This window comes from Rhagoletis pomonella, unplaced genomic scaffold (genome assembly GCF_013731165.1).
Source record: "Rhagoletis pomonella isolate Grant_MI unplaced genomic scaffold, Rhpom_1.0 Rhpom_scaffold_00001, whole genome shotgun sequence".
Taxonomy (NCBI): Eukaryota; Metazoa; Arthropoda; class Insecta; order Diptera; family Tephritidae; genus Rhagoletis; species Rhagoletis pomonella.
Genome location: NW_023458555.1, coordinates 85,478,572 through 85,484,617, shown reverse-complemented (window position 1 = coordinate 85,484,617; position 6,046 = coordinate 85,478,572).

Genomic DNA, 6,046 nt, shown 5'->3' with positions numbered 1-6,046 from the left:
GGGGAGGGATTTGGATGCTCTGCGAAATAGTGCTGAAGAAAAAATTGCAAAAATATAACTTAAGTCGAAGTGAGCAGAAGAAGATGAGGGTAGAGACGTTTGAGGAAGGGAATTTCGTCGTGATAAAAAACGTGGACACAACGGTGGGTGTCAATAAGAAACTTCTGCCAAAATATAAGGGACCGTATATCATACACAAGAAGCTCCCAAATGACCGATACGTAATTAGAGACATTGAGAACGGACAAATTACCCAAATACCCTATGTGGGTATTGTAGAAGCCTGTAACATCAAGCTATGGAGAAATAAAGGTACAGAGGGTGCGAATGAAAGCGACACTACCGAAGAGTAGGTAAACGATTAAGTTATAAGTACTTATGCATAATAATTATATAGACCAATCGGGGTCGATCTGCTTTTAAGTCAGATTGGCCGAGCTGTAGTGTAAACACCATGTAATATAACCAAATGTACGTATAGTAGACTGGTGGCAACACCACCATAGAAATAAGTGGAATGTAACATTAATACTAGCTTGGCAATACTGATAACAAATAAAGGGCATTGTGAAGCGAGATTGCTACAATTCCAAACATTTGAAAGGTACTCAGCTGAAAAAGCTGTATTAGTAATCGGAAAGCACTCGACACCACGGTCGATATAGGAAATCCGACAGTGACTTCCACAAATAAATTGAAGCGTATGCTGAAGAAAGTCAGAATAAGAAGAAATATACGTATACGTCCTGTTTTGGTTTCTCCCTGAAATAATCAAAAAAAATATGCTCGAAATGTAACCGTGGAAGCCAGCTGGCAGTGAAGCTTGCAAATGTTTGCTAATTCCTGTTCGCGCAAAACTTAGTAAGTTTCTCTTTTTGGGAGAGTAATAGGGAATTTACATGAGGCGAATTTTCAGGCGATTTTTAGTTGAAAACAACAATCGCCTGGTGTAAACAGCCTTTCAACTAATCGCTTTCAATAAAGTTGGTCGGCTGCCTACTTTCGTTCAACTTTTGATTCAACTAATCTCCTGCGAAAGTTGAATCATGTAAATTGCCTATAAGGTACCTTATTCTCTGAATTTTGTTACTGGCTAATTCTTACTGGCAGTTGCATAGCGAACACTCCTAATGTCAGGAACAGGTAATAATGTACCTTTGCACTATTTAGCATGTCATTAGTCGGTAACAAGAGCAACTTAAATTTAACCTCTCTGAAGTGGGCAGGACAACTTTTTCTCAAAGCAAAAATTCCTATCGCATAATTTGCCGTTAATTATGCGTGAACTATCCGTAAATTATCCGTGAAAAGAATAATTTTTTAATTTTTTTAAAAAATATCGAGTGCCCTGCTAACTTCCGTGGCACCTTCTGAAAACCAATTAAGGAAACCAGCTAAACCCAAACTAACTATCTAATAATTTGCCGTAAATTATCCGTTTTTTATCCGAGAAAAGAATTATCTTGCCGCGGAAACATTTTAAAAAATATCGCACCTTCTGAAAACCAATTAAGGAAACCAGCTAAACCCAAACTAACTATTTGATAATTTGCCGTAAATTATCCGTTTTTTATCCGTGAAAAGAATAATTTTGCCGCGGACATATTTTAAAAAATATCCACGGAAGTTAGCAGGGCACCTTCTGAAAACCAATTAAGGAAACCAGCTAAACCCAAACTAACTATCTGATAATTTGCCGTAAATTATCCGTTGTTTATCCGTGAAAAGAATTATCTTGCCGCGGACACATTTTAAAAAATATCGCGTGCCCTGCTAACTTCCGTGGATGTTAGTTAAGGAAACCAGCTAAACCCAAACTAACTATTTAATAATTTGCCGTAAATTATCCGTGGAAGTTAGCAGGGCACGCGATATTTTTTAAACCCCGTTTAGGTCGGCGAAGTATCTCAGAAGTTGTTCGTCCATAGGGCTACATTCACTACGTATTCTTCCACTCAGGGCTGGCATCGAGTCAAACCCAGGGCCAGAAATCTACACCTGCTGTGTATGCCGGAGACGACTACACCACAACTCCACCTCAGTCAAGTGTAATGCCTGCGATGGGTGGAGTCACCTTAGAGTCTGCTCAGGACTACGGACAAAGCAAAGGAGGCAGTACGTCACCCTGCGGGCAGCCTTTTACCGTCATCAACTGTATGATTTTATTGTCAGCTACGGTCTCTGCCAGTCGTGTTCGCAGCATTGTACTGATCCATATCGGGATGGCTACGTTCCTTCTCTCTAGAGCTCGATCTACTGCGTCGTTTGAGGTGTTATCAAAGGCTCCTTCAATGTCTAAAAACGCACAGAGTGTTACCTCCAGTTCTTTCTGGAGTAAAATCGGCCATATGCCGTCCACCCCAGGGGTTTTGTAGGGCTCAAACGAATCGATGGCCCAACGTACGGTCGGCCAGGTGAACAGGCATTTTGCCGTCTTTCAGTCTTCCGATGCCGGTTTATGATATTCATCACTATCCTCTGCTACCGTAGTCAATGCTCCAGGGAAGTGGGTGGTCAGAAGGGCCAGGGCCCTCTCTTCCTCATTTTTGGTGTAGCTGCCGTCTGGTAGTTTTATCGCCATATGGTTTGCACCTGTACCTCTAGCTAGTGCTATCTGCAATCTGGCAGCCTCCGGGTGGAGGTGATGCCTTCACAGAACATTCTAAAGCTGTTTCTCTTGGCTTCGCGAATCTCTTTATTATAGGTGGTTAGGGATGACAAATAGTCATCCCAATTCCCAGTACGTTTCGCACGGTTAAAGAGTTTTCTGACCTCTTTCCGGTGACCTGAGAGGTTGGAGTTCCACCATGGGTTTCTATTCTGACCATTTGGTGAAGTCAGCCGGCAGCTCGATGTATAGGCACCCGTTATTGCCTCATTTGAGCTGCCGACCTTCGCCTCCAATTCCACCCATCGCTTAGCCCTGTTCTCTACATTTGTGGTGGTTAGGTTTGCCTGTAGTAGTCTGTGATAACTGTTCCCGTCGGTCTTCCAAGGATTCCTACTGGGCATGCCTCTATTCATGGAGATCTCTAGGAAAAACTGTATGATCCTATGATCCGACATCGAGGGCTCTGAGGAGACCCTCCAGTCCGAGATCAAATCATCCGCCCAGGTGTTCCCAAGAGTAACGTCCAGAACTTCCTCTCTTACCCTAGTTACAAAAGTGGGCTTATAACCTACATTGCAAATACTAAGGTCCTTACTTAATATAAAGTCTAGTAGAAGCTCACCCCTTCTATTGGTGTCAGTGCTGCACCACTACATTTTACAATTTATTAAAGCTGACGACATTGGTTTGGTTAAAGTCAATCCTCAGAGTGCGTATACCTGGGGAATATACTTATCGGCATTGTTCAACCAAATTCCTTCCGGCAAATCCTCAACCAACTTGTTACCTGTGAAAATAAAGAGTCTGTGGATATATATTCTGGTCTATTCATTTGGCAACAGTTAGACCACCGTACACCGGTAATCCCAAAATCATCAAATGTAAGTCAACCTTATTATTGTCACCATCCCATTAAAAACGAGCTACCCAACAACAGTTTATCGAGATTCCTGTTTGGACTGACAAGAAAAGGTCAAGCAAAGCATTGGCGCCCAACTAAACGGGTGAAAAAGAATAAGTTTGGTTGAACATAACCACACTTAAGCCCGGCATAAAATAACCGCGTGCTCAGCTGAGGGAATATAGCAATTTCATCATCGAATCAATTTAATACATCATAGAAAATTATGATTTAAGGAAAAATTAAAATCTTTTAGTCGTTTCTCAGTTTGGTGGTCACAAAATTGTACGTCGGTGAACCATACATATTAGAGTTTAATAGATTTTTGATAAATTTTTTCTTTTAGAAATTCCGTTATTATAAATCATCATTGAGATTGAATCAAATAATTATCTTTTGAATTCATAATCACTGTAAATCAATATCGTCCTCAGTCTTCACACGGCATGATTTAATTGATTTTTATTGGAGCTCGTTTTCAATCAAAATTTTTGTGGATATTTTGATTATTTATTTCCGCGGGGGTGAATGGTGATCGATCTGCGATGCGAACACCATTGATCAGCAGTCATAACCATTCTCGTTCAGTTCAGTTCGCCTATTCTGAGAAGCAAGTTAATTGAATTTTTTTAATCAAGTAACACCACACATCGACGGTCAAGATTTTTGAACCGATAATTTTTCATTTCGTCTTTCGGTATAAGTTTAAGCAACGTAACCGATAGCACGGACAATATTAATTGAACCAAACTTTAATTTTTCTTTATTTTTTTTTGTAATTTCTTTGGGTATTCATTCCCAATAAAATTTGAAACTCGTACCAAATTAATCTCGTTTAACATTCTCAAACTGGTTGAATATTCTCAGTCAGATTTGGTCTTCCGGCAAATTCGGGGGTGGATAGGCTTGATCCTTGTTGCGTACCTTGTTGGCGACAGAAGGGACCGAAGGAGATACAGGAAATACTCCCAAGTATTCAAGGCCTTCGCTGCATCTCGGGAGAAAACAACTTGGTCCATAAAAATATTCGAGCTAGTGCGTTAAACGCCATTCTTAGCCCACGTTCGGTATAATACTAAACAAAATTTTGGACCGAAAATCACATGAGATATACAACCAATTGGGCGTGAATTTTTTGTTAAACTAATAAGATTAAAAGCTATATTCAAATAGTGATCGATTTATGCGGCATTATTTTTTTAAATTGGATATTCAAAACTAACATAGATTGGTTTTCGCTGATTAGGCTTAGACACAATCATAGAATAATAATAATAATAAACTGAAGTAAATGCGGTATTGATTTTAAATCGAGTACCGCTATCTTATAACCCAGACCATAATAGTACGGTATTTACGTCTACCGTTGGTAGAATTTTTTTAATAATCTGATTTGACAACTTGGTATTTAAGTCTTTGAACATGGAATTGTTTCCCATCCCCGATGCAACTTATTTGACAGACGAAAAGCGACAGATCGAAGGGGAGATATATAACCTATATCCAGCGCCGGTTCAATGGACTGACACCGAAATAGCCGCTCTCAATGGTCAAATATCTGCTTACGTTGGCCAACCATGGTTGATAAAATCCCATGCCCTACACCCAATGAATGAGTTGGAAATATGTGAGAGAGCATATCGGGAAGTGGAGGCGAATGAGGTGTTAACACCTCAGGGTCGTCTTCATCAAATGATACATTATTGTTATCGAACCGCTCGGTTAAAGTTAAAACCCAAATCGGCTACACGCCAGGCAGATCTGATTGGAAAATTTCAGTCGAAGATTCGGGAACTTCGGATGGCTTCACCGAATACGGGAATCCCGATGGGCGATTCCCGATTAAGTTTGAACTCGACCTTCCATGGTTTTGAGAATGAACGGGGAACGATGTTTTCCACTGAAAATACTGTTCCATCCCAATATTTACCATTAACCATACCAAATTCGATTCCAAACCCGAATATAACGACTTCGGTTCAGGCAACTGAACCACGGTATACCCTGACTACTAGTACGGTTAATTCAAATGCTCTACGAGCCGTTCTCAATTCAGTGTCAGGCGGGACGGAACCAACACCCTCATTACACCAACTGTCCGAAATGGTGTCTGAGTGGTTGAGAACCCAAGCACAGATGCAACAGCAAATGATCCGTGACAGGATTCATTTACAGACACCAATCTGTGACGTTCGTGACATGAACCAAACCATGCCAACGACCCGGAATCATACCTGGATACCACCCTCGGTGGATCCTCCTTATGGTTCTTTAGGTGGTCCTTCAACCTTACAAACTCAAACGATCAATACCTACCGTGGTCTTAGAACGTCACATATCCGAGAACCAATTAATCAACCATCTCATTTATATCAGAATTATTCGCTATCCGGTCCACCACAATCACGACCAAATCAAGCCACTGTATTCGACGAATCGGCCCAAGCGGATGCAATGGATAGGAAATTCATAGGTTTACCATCATGGATGGGACGTGCTCAATTCGATCGCGTTCATGTGAAAGAAAAATGTCT